This window comes from Candoia aspera, chromosome 2 (assembly GCF_035149785.1).
Source record: "Candoia aspera isolate rCanAsp1 chromosome 2, rCanAsp1.hap2, whole genome shotgun sequence".
NCBI lineage: Eukaryota > Metazoa > Chordata > Lepidosauria > Squamata > Boidae > Candoia > Candoia aspera.
The window spans coordinates 255,388,500-255,401,882 of NC_086154.1; the positions used below are offsets into that span (position 1 = coordinate 255,388,500).

At 42.1% G+C, this 13,383-nt stretch overlaps 1 protein-coding gene across 2 annotated transcripts in view; it reads left to right on the plus strand.

The window, feature by feature from the left end:
* Positions 1-646: 646 nt before the first annotated feature.
* The window catches only part of DYM (dymeclin), a 193,211-nt gene continuing 180,474 nt past the window's right edge, over positions 647-13,383 (plus strand). The window contains exon 1 of one of the 2 annotated variants that reach the window (XM_063295837.1): positions 647-788. The gene's annotated coding sequence lies outside the window, so the exon portion shown is untranslated. The remainder of the gene's footprint in view (positions 789-13,383) is intronic. The other variant, XM_063295838.1, reaches the window with a different exon arrangement.

Consider the following 13,383-nt stretch of genomic DNA (forward strand, 5'->3'; position numbering starts at 1 on the left):
TCTATGGCAACATACAAGGGCAAAAGCAGCAGCTCAAAATCGCACCCAGAGAGAAAGCGTCTCCCTTCCTCAGCTGGAAAAGCCCAAGGGAGGATGCGGGCAAGATAAACCATAATGCGGCTTAGATTCATGTGTTGTGTAAAGTAAGCCAATTGCAAACAGTGGTTTACGGGTTGCTTGTTGGGGGAATCCAGACGATGGCTTGGCACGACGGGTGAACACTGGGGAGAGGAGGAAAGACGTGGCCGCCCTGAGACTGGCCTTGGCCTGATCCCGCCGGCCTATTATGTTCTGGGTTGTGTTCAGATTTGTGGGCAAATTACTCGTCTTTTAGCCGCATCAAGTTGCCCCTCTGTGAAATGAGCTTCACTTGAGACAGAAAACGGTACGTCTGAAGGGGTGGGCTCGCGGTCGCTGACCAGCAGGTAAAAAAAAGGAAGGGAGGAAAATCCAACCCCTATCTGCGCAGTCAATGCTCACGAGGACTTCATTTCCCGGCCTGCCGCTTCGGTTCCACGCCTCTGGGCGGGGCCTTGGAGCACGTGATCCCCCAGGACTCCGCCCCTTCCCGAGAAGGGAAAGTGGTGACGACGTGAAAAGATGGAGATCGCCGACGGAGGGCGTGACTAGAAACGGGTGCGCGCAGAGGGGGGATCTGAGCGTCGGGGGCGCGCGCGGCCGCGAGCCAGAGGTGGGGACGCACGACAGGTCCCTGAGGAGACCCGGCGGGACGCGGAGGGAGGGGGGAGGGTGCACCGCCTTTTTCTTCCCCCGGGAAACCGGAGCCGGTGAGTCGCTGCCGCCGGAGGGGCTTGTGAGCGGGGTGGGTGTCCTCTTTCTGCCCCGCTGGCCGTGAAAAGGTGGGGCGGGGGAACCCGGGCAATAGGGGAAAGGCAGCGAGTCAGAGGGACCGGGGCTAGCAAATGCCTGCAGCGAGGGAAGGAGTCCCGGTGCCTCCCTGGCGGTTCCCCAACGCCTCTGGAGGGCTCCACGGTGGGGAATGTTCTGTGATAACCCCTCCCCCCCGGGTTCCCACGAGCTCAGCGGTGTTTATGTGAGTCCAGGCAGAGTCTTTGGCCAACCTGGGTTTAGGGCTTCGTGTGCTACGTGAACTTAAACCGTGGTGAAGGAAACCCTGACTTAGCACGTGTGGACGCAGCCCCTGTTTCACCCAGCAGTGCCCAGGGCCCTAAGCAAGCTCCCCGTCCCGTGCAGGGCAGCCCAGGCGGGGTTTACACCCTGCATGATCCAAAATGTGCGTTTGGCTTGACTTGGGGTGTTGGGTCAAGCCAGGCAACTCTTTATTCATCAAACCATGGTGAAACCACTATTTAACTGGGTTTACTGATAGAATTTGCATTTCAGGTAAGGTAGCTTGATGTCATTGCTGTAATCCGTTCTGTTGTGATTTGCTCTCATGGGATTGCTCAGGGCTGTTCTGCTTCTGAAAGGCTAAATATAGCAGGAATTTAAACATAATCAGGAGCTAGGAATCTGAGAATCTTTGGGGAGGGCCACAGAATCCATATCAAAGAAAGCTAAATTGCAAACTGAATTTGGAACTGAAAGTCACAGCTAAGGCAAGCATGGCTGGGCTGCAAGGCAAGTTAGCCTGTTTCACATAATGTGCTAAAACGTAATTGGTTTGCTTGGTTTGGGGTTAACATAATTGTGTGAAGTTGGCAACTATGGGATGTAAATCATTTAGACTTAGATTTTCAAATCTGGTCACTAGGTTAGTGTGCTTTGTAAACCCAGTTAATTCCAATTGTGAATTCAAATGCTAGTTTCATTGTCCATGATACATCCACCTGGAGCTGGGAACTCATATATCAACCCCAAGAATAGAATAACTGCTGTTGGAATCATGGCCTTGTTTTATGCTAATTCTTTTATGTATTCTATATGTAAATGGAGCCCCAGAGAAAAGAGATTTTTGTGGCAAAGGTTAGGTTCATACACCTCAAAAGCTATGATATGATATGTAAATATAATCCATTACTGCAGTCATATTGGCTAAAATGTGATTCAGTTCAATGAGTCAAAAATTAAACAATTGAATTAATTCTGGAAACTTGAATTAGTTTGTATGAATACAGTTGTTTTATTGAGTCATTGAGGTTGTGGGAGATTTAATTTCTCATCTTGGTATGCAAATCAACTTAGTTAAGTCCAGGTTAGAGAGCCAGTTTGGTGTAGTGGCTAAGGCATCAGTCTAGATACCGGGAGACCATGTGTTCTAATCCTGCCCTAGGCAAGAAGCCAGCTGGGTAACATTGGGCCAGTCATTCTCTCTCAGCCCTAGGAAGGGGGCAATGGCAAACCACTTCTGAAAAACCTTGCCAAGAAAACTGCAGGTACTTGTCCAGGCCGTCTCCGAGAATCGGACACAATTGAACGGATTAAAAAAAAAAAGCAAGTTAATGTGAATGCAATATGTAGCCATGGTTAAGCAGAGAAATCATCCTTTTGCTTCCTTCTTAAATGTAGTTGGGAGAAGATCCCTTATATCAGAATCAGGTCTTGGGTGGAAAGGTTGCCTACTTCTGTACCACGGAAGAAGTGGGCAGCCTGCATATGGCCTTGAACCTCCAAGAGTTTGTCACGTACAAATAGGTACATGTATGTTAAACCCCTGGTTGGCTTACCTTACCTTCCTGTTCGTGTTACCCATCCCTCCCCAGTCAGGTGAGAATTCCATCTCATCCCTCTGATGATGCCACTTTCATGAGCCGTATAACCCTAAGCTGTTCCAGTATTGATTTTTTTTTTTTAAAATATGGCTCCTGATTGCCAAAAAGTTGTATGCCCCATGTTCAGTCATTTCCTGCCTTGTGGCTATCTTGAATTATATGTCAACACATGTATGTAACATTTTCTGTTCTGTAGTATTTCTTCTGTTTCCCTTAATAGTGGGAAGAAACAATAATTATACTGCTGAGTTGTATAATTCTTCTTGATCACCTAATGCTTTTTCTGGATGATTAGTGAAGTATTCCTCATATAGGCTTGCAAATATAGAACAGCCTTCATACGCTCATGAACTAAAAAGTTGCTTTAACCAGTAAATGCTTTTTAATTTTTTGTACATTTCTTTCTATGCTACTTGTTCATTTCTGTTGTTGATCCTTTTTTAAGATTCTTTCTGGAAATCTTTATTTTAAATTTTAAACTTGAGGTTTAATATGAATCTTCAGGTCTCTATATACTTCTCACTTAGGAGAATGCGGTGTGACTCTTATGTTCTCACATTCTTATTTCATTATCTGTTCTGAAGAGAGGTTATACAAGGACAGAATTAGTTGAGTCATTTGACCGTTTAAATAGAAAAGATATCTGATTTTACATGATTACTTTGGATGTTGCATCTGTGAGACTAGAAATCTTCTTTTGCAATTATTGTTGTGAATTGTCTAAAAATAGCATTGGATCTTGGATTAATGATTTCATCCTTTAACTAGGAGTGCTGGTATGCAGGACAGTGTATAATGCAATGCCTTAGAATTTCATACTGTACCAATAGCAGTATGAAATTGATTAAACAAAACAACATTCAGCTATTTTCACAGTGACCTGGGTATCCATTTTTCAGCTACTGCAGTGTTACTTCCACTGATGGCTGAAAATGAATTGATTCCATCAGTGTAGAATTAATTTCTACTGTAGTTGCACCGAAAATTAAAGCAAGGGATTCAGAAATGTATAGAATGTGCCTTTTCTTAGTACATTCATGTAATGCCTTCTTTCTCAGAAACCTAATAGTGCGTATGGCAAGATAGTTTCCACACTTTACCCCTTGAGCAGCACTGTCGCAATCTGACTTCTTCAGAGGATATTGTGAGGGTCATATTCCTACACTAGGAGCTTCCAATTGTGTATGACACAGTGATTAGGATTACTGGAAGAAATCTAATAACTAAAATGTAGGAATGATAAAGCCAGAGGCGAAACTGAGGCACATTGTTAAGGGGAGTAAATACAAGCTTTGCATTGTATAATGTCTACAGTTTGTACATTGAGTAGGAAATACCTTCTAAACTTTTGTCAGCTGTATTAGAAACAATGCTTGTTGCATAATGTGAGAATCTGCAAGCTGTGTTAATTAGTTTTTCTCCTTTCTGCTGGCTCCTTGATCTCAGAGGCTGCAAACAGTATTTTCTTTGAGACATGAGAGTCAACTTATTGTCATAGTCTTTATATCTTTGGAATAAGGTTTTAAGAACTACATGCAATTTGAGAATGCTTTTCAATATTCCCCTTAATAAAAATTAAAGCAGGCTTATATAATATGTACGGTTAAAACCTCTGTCTTTTCTAGCATTGTCCTAACAGTCTGGACTAAGAAATAGAAGCATTTTTATTTCTAATGTTCTTCTTACTACCAAGTTAGTACATAGTATACATTTATTTTAGGGAAAGGAAACTGCTTAGTTCATGTTCAAATGTGTCTTGAATTGTTACACAAATACTCTCTACATTTCAGTTCCAATATAAAGCCTTAAATATATAATAATTTAATTATGTGCCATCGATTCCTCACACACTAAATGTGTATAGAACACCTCTTTTCAAATTGTTAAAACAGCTGTGTCTTTCTCCCAAGGCTGCTTTGGACATCTGTTTTTCACTGTCTTCACATGTAAAACCATTTCACTCTGTATGTATCAGAGCATCTCTGATACTCTGATATTCATCATTTGTATTGTGTGTTTTTAAAATAATTTATTGTCCCAATGTCCTATATTTTATAGACTTTCATATTTTTGTGATTTTGTGCAACAGTGCTGCATTCTGCTATGCCATACAAAATAAGTAAAATACCCATAGTATTCTAGCTAAAGAGGAAAGTGGTGATAAAAAAGATACCTGGGTAAAGAATAAAGTCCAGCACCAGTAGATGCTGGTAAAGGCATGGTCCAAAGGGGAGGGAGGGAGGGATGGTAGACATTCATTCATTCATTCATTCATTCATTCTAGAAAGTGACATTGACACAAGCTAGGCTGCTTGTTACCAAGCTCTTCCTAATATCTTACACCTTCTCATTTGTTCAAGCACTCTTCCTTGGACAAGCTAATACTAGCTGTCTCCACACATCACACTCAGCCATGATAAACTGTGGTTTGTTAAATAAACACACAACTGTTTCAGTTCACAACACAAATCCCATTATAGTTTAATTCACAGTATGTGGGCATAACTTATTACCTTCCTTGCTGCCCTGAAAGTTGTCAACTAAACCATGGAAATCATGTCAGACCTCCAGGGTCCTTGTTCCCTCTAAGGACTGGAACTTGGTGGTGTACAGATGTTCACTAAATGTTCATTCCTCACTTGCTGCAGATAAATTTTTGGAGACCAAAAATTGGATAATCCCCCCTCCCCCCATCTAGTCATTCTGGCAGAAATGACATCCACAGGCCCTGCAACTGGTTGCCAAGGATACTTCACTGGCATTTATGTGGCTTCCTAGCCAAAATACTCTACATGACGTCTTGTTGCAGCACCATGTTTTCTATCCTAAATAAAACAACACCCCAGAGGAAGGAAATGGGTTCATGACAGGAAGTATTGATTGATTCAGCATGGCACTTTTATTTAAGGATGGTTTGTTCAGGAGTATCACTCTAACCTGACTATCATCTCAACCATCTCAACCATGAAGAAACTTCTGCAGGTGAAACTTGAAAGTTGTGCAAATCCGTTGACAAGTATATGAAACACTCCTTTTTAAATCATTTAAGCAGCTGCTACTTTTTCCAGATTTCTGTTGCTTCTTCAGAAGCTGCTCCCTGCTCTGTCTGTGCCTGATGCTCAATGGCTTTGCTGGGGGAAAAATGAAACCGCTTCCTAAGCAGCTATTTAGGCCTGTGAAAGTCATGACTGCTTGAATTATTTGAAAGAAGGTGACTTTGTAGATGCCCCTGTGAATTTGTGGAGGGTTCTTGTTATCATAACAAGTTGTCTTAGATTTGGAATGATTTTTTTTTTTCATTGTTTTAAACTTTGGGCTTTTCTCTTACTATAGTGGATCAGTCACTTTTTTTCCTGCTTTGAAGGAAAAGATAACAAAACCCAAGCCCCCTTTTTCTTCTGACTTTACTGATAGAGAAACAGTGGAGAAGGAGGCAAGGACAGGGCCGCAACTAGCGGGGGGCAACCGGGGCATGTGCCCTGGGCGCTGCGCTGGGGGGGGCGCCAAAATGAGCACTGGTGGGGTGCCAAAATGGGCACGGAATCCATGTTTGCCCTGGGTGACACAGACCCTAGTTGCAGCCCTGGGCAAGGATCCCTTAATACCCATGTTTCTCAACCTTGGGAACTTTAAAATGCGTGGACTTCAGCTCCCAGAATTCCCCAGCCAGCCGTGCTGGCTGGGGAATTCTGGGAGTTGAAGTCCATACATCTTAAATTTGCTAAGGCTGAGAAACACTGCTTTAATATGATGCAGGTTGTATTTTAGTTTGCATTTCCCAGTCTGTGCCAAGCTGGCTGTGAGATCATAGGGCTTTTATCTTATATGTATGGAGGGTACCAAGTTGGGAAATGTTGATTTAAATAATGCTGTAAAGACTTTTGAATCAGAGATTTCTCAGTGAAAAGACCAGTAATGGATACATTTTCTTGAAAGTTAGCTTGCCTACCACCCTTCTTAATCTTGCCCCGTGTTGGGAAGCTTTGAGTAATTTGGTCTATGGCAGTGGTTCTCAACTGCTCATATCTGACACCCTGCCTGTCACTTTGTCTACGAATCTGGTTCCCAGCAAAATAGAAACAGAAAGCCCCCCACCCACTTTTTTTTTTATCGTATGGCATAGCAGTTTGGTGTTCATGCTGCTTTTATTCTTGCTGGGAAATCCTTGTGAGGTCCAGCAGCCAGATGTGTAGACTGTTTAGCTGTGACAAGTCACGTTGCCTGGGGTGCACCACGAGGAGGCTGGACTGCATTGCGCTGAGTTGGGCTGAGAGAGAGTGACTGGCCCAAGGTCACCCAGCCGGCTTTCAGGCCTAAGGCGGGACTAGAGCTCTCATACCACGCCTGATTGGCTCTTGGGCTGAGAGAGGGGGACTGGCCCCAGGTCACCCAGCTGGCTTTCATGCCCAAGGCGGGACTAGAACTCTCCTACTACACCTGATTGGCTCTTGGGCTGAGAGAGAGTGACTGGCCCAAGGTCACCCAGCCAGCTTTCAGGCCTAAGGCGGGACTAGAGCTCTCATACCACGCCTGATTGGCTCTTGGGCTGAGAGAGGGGGACTGGCCCCAGGTCACCCAGCTGGCTTTCATGCCCAAGGCGGGACTAGAACTCTTCTACTACACCTGATTGGCTCTTGGGCTGAGAGAGAGTGACTGGCCCAAGGTCACCCAGCCAGCTTTCAGGCCTAAGGCGGGACTAGAGCTCTCATACCACGCCTGATTGGCTCTTGGGCTGAGAGAGGGGGACTGGCCCCAGGTCACCCAGCTGGCTTTCATGCCCAAGGCGGGACTAGAACTCTCAGACTCCAGGTTTCTAGCCCAGCACCTTAACCACTAGGCCAAACTGGCTCTCAAAAGCCGCCTGCATGGTGTGTAAAACATGTAAGCTAATAATAGGTACAGCTGGGCTTGGCTGCCTGTTCTGTGTTTACTGTTCTCCCACTCTTTCTGTTAGCTTTATCTGTAGTTGTCTGATACGGCAGGGAAACGTAAGCAATGTGATCCTCTGTGGCTTCAGAGGGCTACCCTTCATAGCTGAGATTCTTGAATAGCTCACATCCTGCGATACCGTTCGTTAAAAGTTGATTTCAGTTGGATAATGAGGCTCTGACTTTCTTCTTTAAAGATACTTTATGAGAGCTTATATAAAAGTAGCCTGTATGTAGGGGATATAATTTGGATTTGAACTGACTGATGAGAATCTGCGTGGCTTGTAGTTCATTGGGGAAGCCTTGGTGCTTTGAGAATTTCTGTTTCAAAGCAGAGTTACTCCATAGGATTGTTTTGGGGATGGCGGAGGCTCTGCGGTCCTTGTAGAAAAGGCAAAATATGCAGATAAAGTGAGCAGGTAATGCATACTTTTACATTGACTGTAGGAAGAAGAGGAACATTTTTTGGTTTCAATTTTCTGTAATCATCAGTCGCCAGATTTTCTTTCAAATGTTTTCTCACATTAGCAGATGTTGGTAATCTTTTCTCCTGCTGGCACCTTTGTTGCTCAACAAGAAGCGTGTTTTTCATAGCTCTGTAGATGTTCTCTGTATATCACCACTTTAGTTCTTGGTTCAAAACTTGGGATCTGCTTGATGATGCCCGTAAGTCTTGTGAAACTAGAGAGGATCTTCCTGCTATCATGGTAAGCGTTCATGCCAAATAATTATAGAAAGCATATAAAATGCTAGCACCCAAAAGCATTCTGTCCTATTCTAAACAACAATTAAGTTTGTGCTGGACAGGAGTAGACTTGCATGGCATTGTACTTAAATGTTATCAAGATTTGGAACGCAAAGTGGAGTAGGCTTAACAACTGGAGGCAGGAAGACGGTTCGTTATTTATTTGCTTGCTTGCTTGCTTGATTTCTATAGCCGCCCATCTCAACAAGTGACTCTGGGTGGCAATTAGAAATCAAGACCTAAGTCCATCCTTAGCCTGACTCTGTATGAAGGGTTGCCTGATTCTGTGTGAAGAAAATTCCAGATGGGAATGCGCCCTCTCCCCCAGCAGTCCTTACCTTATGTTTTGTTTAATCCTTTTGGTTACTCCTGCACATCATAAAGTCATTGCTTTTCTGAAAAGTTAGTCTTTGACTGCAATTTTTCCTATTTTTTTGTTCTAATTTTCCTGGCTTTACTCAGGCTGTTCATCATGGCTGTTGACTGCCTTTGTCATGTCAGGCTCCTGTGCAGGAATGCAGCAGATCTTAGAGAGTTTCAGGTTCTTGACTTCCCCGGTACCCTCCTTCATATCAAGATAGAAGCCTCAAAGTATAATGCCGTTGCTGCGTGAGCTGCATTGGGTGCTGGTTTGCTTCCGGGTCCAATTCAAGGTGTTGGTTATTACCTTTAAAGCCCTACATGGCATGGGTCCAGGCTATCTGAGGGACCGCCTCTTCCCCATTGCAACAGCCCATCCCACCTGGTCGTGCAGAGAGAGCATGCTACGGACCCCGTCTGCAAGAGAATTCCGTCTGGTGGGGTCCAGGAGGCGGGCCTTCTCTACAGCAGCTCCCGCCCTTTGGAACATCCTTCCCCCAGAAGTGAGGTTGGCCCCCTCCCTCCTGGACTTCAGAAAACAGCTGAAGACCTGGTTTTGCCATCAGGCTGGGAGTGCGGGGAGGAGTAGCCATTCATGGGGTTGGCTGATTCCCTAGTCCGTCCTTCGACCAGCCTTACCGGCTTATGAGGTGAACTAGATCTGCCATTACTTTGATTATGTCTTTATATCTTTATTGATTAATAGTATTATTTATGATTTTTATTGAATTTTAAACTGTTTTTATTGTGAACCACCCAGGATCCCTCCTTGTGGGGGAGATGGGCAGTGATAAAAATGTTACAAACAAATAAATAATGCCTAAGGAGACTGGAATTCTTCAAGTCTGCATTCAAAACTGAACAATAGCAGTTGAGTGTCTACCAGGTTTCTCTTTTCTTACACTAGTTTTAGGTTCTTGGGTGTTTGTGGAAGGAAAATATTAAAGTCTTTGCATTCTTTTTTTCCCTCCTGTAAAACAAAAACTTGGTTTATTCCAGACTGCTCTTCATCTTTTAATAATAGGTATCTCAGTGGAACAGTCGAAGTATGGTGTTTATGGCTTCTCCATCTCTGGAGGTTTTTAAGAAAGGCTGGACAGCGACTCCTTAATTTAATAGGTTGAATTGGTTGAATCTCTTTTCCTGCGCATTGCAGTAGGTTGGACTAGGTGATTCTTTCATTTTTATATTAGAATAGGAAGTTGTACAATAGTCTCTGAGAAACTGGATTAAGACCTTTTGAGCCATTGTGCCAAAATATGAAATGCAGTTAGGGAACATGGGAAAGAGATCATGTCATATCTATTTTAGTGAGATTTGACCACTTGGATGTTACTACAGTAATAGAAAGGTTTTTGTTTCTCATTAACATCTGTGCGGGGAGAGCACATGCATTTGCATTTCTAGCAGCATTTTGTGGGATATTAGGATAATCAATGAAAGATGGAATTAGTAGCATTTCAGTAATACCTATGCATCATTTTTTTCAGAGTTTAACATTCTCCTTGACTGACCTACCCTGAACAGTATTGCTGAAATAGATGATAAAATAGGCTCTGTAGTAATGGTAGTTTTATTAATTCACCATAACTCCAAATAAGAGCTTATGTGTATGCATCAATCTGTGTCCCGTGTGTCTGAATATTTTCACAGATACGTTGGAAGATTGTGGCACCCAGAGGGCATGTCATAATGAATTTATTGAACTTTGACATTAATGATTTTTTGACTGTAGATGAGAAGTTGACTTTTGGGGGTAATTTGTCTCTTTGGCTTGTGACAGATGACAGTGAACAGAAAGCAGATCAAACAGAAGTTTTAAGACAGGTATCTTGATTCTCATTTGAACAATTTTATGGTTGAAAGTCAAAGTGATATTGTGAATGTTTTATACGGCTATATTTATTTTCTCTGCATGCTGTTTGCTGCATACTGTTTCCAATGTATTCTGATAATGTCATGGTGGATTATAGAGTAGCCTAAAAATATCCTAAATATTTTAAAAATATTGTAGGCTTAGGAAAGTAAAAATGTATGACATATAGAAATACAGAAGATAATTATTAGCCCACACAAGTTAAAACACTATTGCCCTTTGGAATAAGTTACCCCCGGAGGTAAGACAGGCCCCCACTCTCCTGACCTTCAGGAAGGGGTTAAAACCTGGTTATGCCACCTTGCTTGGGGTGGGAGGGGGGATAGCCATTCATGGAGGTGATTGGCACCGTGATGGTGCCAGCAGTAAGATCTTGATTTGCCATCTTGGATTTATATTTTATATTTGTATGTTTATAGATATATTTATATGTATATTGTATCTTTTTAGTGATATGTTATTTTTATTATTTGTAAACTGCCCAGAGTCATTGTATATGAGTTGGGTGGTAGAGAAGTTCGATTAATAATAATAATAATAATAATAATAATAATAATAATAATAATATAATAATAATAATAATAATCAGACTTAAAGAGCCTGTTTATTCCAGTGGCACCATTAAAGGAATGGAAATCCAGAATATTCAAGCAAAGAGGAAACCAAGTATTTTCAGTCAAATATGAACACAAACTTCATACTGAAGATTAACATTAAGAAAAAAAAATCTGATGCTTAGCCCTTTACCCCTGCCAGAATCATCTGTTAAGTTATCAGTAAAAGTAATGCTCACATTTGCAGATCTGTAAAAACAGTATTCAAGATAAATATGTCAGAGTTGTAGCTGATACGATGAATCTAAGAGGCCTAAGAGCTCTCTGCATCAGTGTGATGTTGCAGTAATTGCACGTAATGTTAGGCTGGTGTTGCAGATAAGCCTTGCTCTCTTTTTCAAAATATTTTTATCGTAAGAAAAAAGAAAGGAAACAAATCTGCATCACTAATATACATCCCTTACATCCAAAACAGAACTGGTGTTACATATATTGATATAATGTTATATACTTATGAACGTTTTAGTTTTTTTAGCAGTAAGAATTTAGGGGAAATTAAGCATCCAAAATAGTGTATGGAATCCAGAATGCTAAATGGATATAAACTCCTAGAACAGCAGGTTTTTGGATGTAGTGGTCTTTACAAATTTAGCCTCTGATTCTTAGTGTATAGTTTGGATTCAATTGGGTTCAAATATACGGTATACAGTATATTTAATTTACAGTTCTTGTTGTACATTTTAAACTAAACTCTTTGCAGCTTCTCTTTTTTCTTTTTTTTGGCCTGAGTTTGTATTCCTTGGTATCATGAAGCAAAGAGGAGACCTAAAAGATGCAGGATGTTAATCAACACATTTCAATCACAGGGCTTTTTTTCAGAGATGTTGAATCACTTTATTTAAGAAATTGTTCATCTTCCATGTAGGCAGCCTGTTGTGCACCAACTAATTTTGCAGAGCACCTTAGCAAACAGGTTTGAGATTGTAAAATTAAGATTTTTGGATTGCAGTCTAAAGCAACTGGTGAGCACTCAATTGCCTGTCCATGTCCTATGCTATCTGAGAGGATTCCTCTGTCGGACTGAGTCCATTGTCTCAAAGAACAGTGTCACAATTTTGAAATGTGTTAAGTAAATAAAATAAGCCAGCCCTTGTTATTTTCACTGTATTTGAATTGTCTCCCTCCCTCCATTCTTCATTTCTTACTTAAATGTCCAAATTGTAATTGCTGCAGGAATCACGAAAGAGTGAGGGTTCAGTAATCCTGGGAAAAGACACAGCTGTTTTAAAGAGTTGCACATAGGTGCTACGATCATGCCTTCATGTGCTCCTAAGTAACTTTTTGGAACAGTATTTGAAAGTGTGGAGTCCTTGGTGCTCTGTGAGCCTGGTTTCATTGCCAGACTAGGCAACATCTCCAGTGTGAAGAGGGAGTGGGCCTTGCTCTCTGTTTATATAGATTGGCTTGCCCTACTTGTGTTGGTGGGGGTGTTGTTCTCTCCTTGGGAGTTCCTTGATTGGGCTGTTGTTTGCTGTTTGGTTGATTGACTGAGTTAATAGTTCCTTGATTAGGGTGTTGTATACTGTTCGATTGTTCGTCTGGTGTTAATCCTAGTGTTGATTTTTGCATATCTGGGTGTTGATTGCTGGCAAGGGAGTGTACTGGTCTTTTGGCTTTCCTACTGTCTCTTTTGAATGGTGTATAAATGTTATTTACCTCTATGTGTCTGCTGATGGCTGCTTTGTCTGAGTGCCAGGCTTCCAGGAATTCTCTGGCGTTTTTGGATTTGGCTTGGTTTAGGATGCTCCCAGTTTCCCAGTTGAAAGTATGGTTGAGTCTGTCCATGTGTTGTGAGATTAAGGAGTTCTCATCATGTCTTCTGACTGCTAGTTGGTGTTTGTGGATGCGCTCTGCTAGTCTTCTGCCTGTCTGTCCTACACAGTGGCTGTTATGGTCTTTGCACTGTATGTTGTAAATAACTCCTCTTTTTTCTTCTTGGGCTATTGGGTCTTTTGGGTTACTTAATATGTTTTGAAGAGTTTTAGTTGGTTTACGTGCTACAGTGATGCCATGTGGTTGTAACAGTCTGTTGGTGGTTTCTGAGATGTTTCTGATGTATGGCAGTGTTATCCTTTTCATAGCTTCTATTGGTTGGGTTGTAGTGGGTTGGGTGGTGAGGCACTTTTTGATAAAGTTGATCAGGTATCTGAGTATTTGAAACATTAGA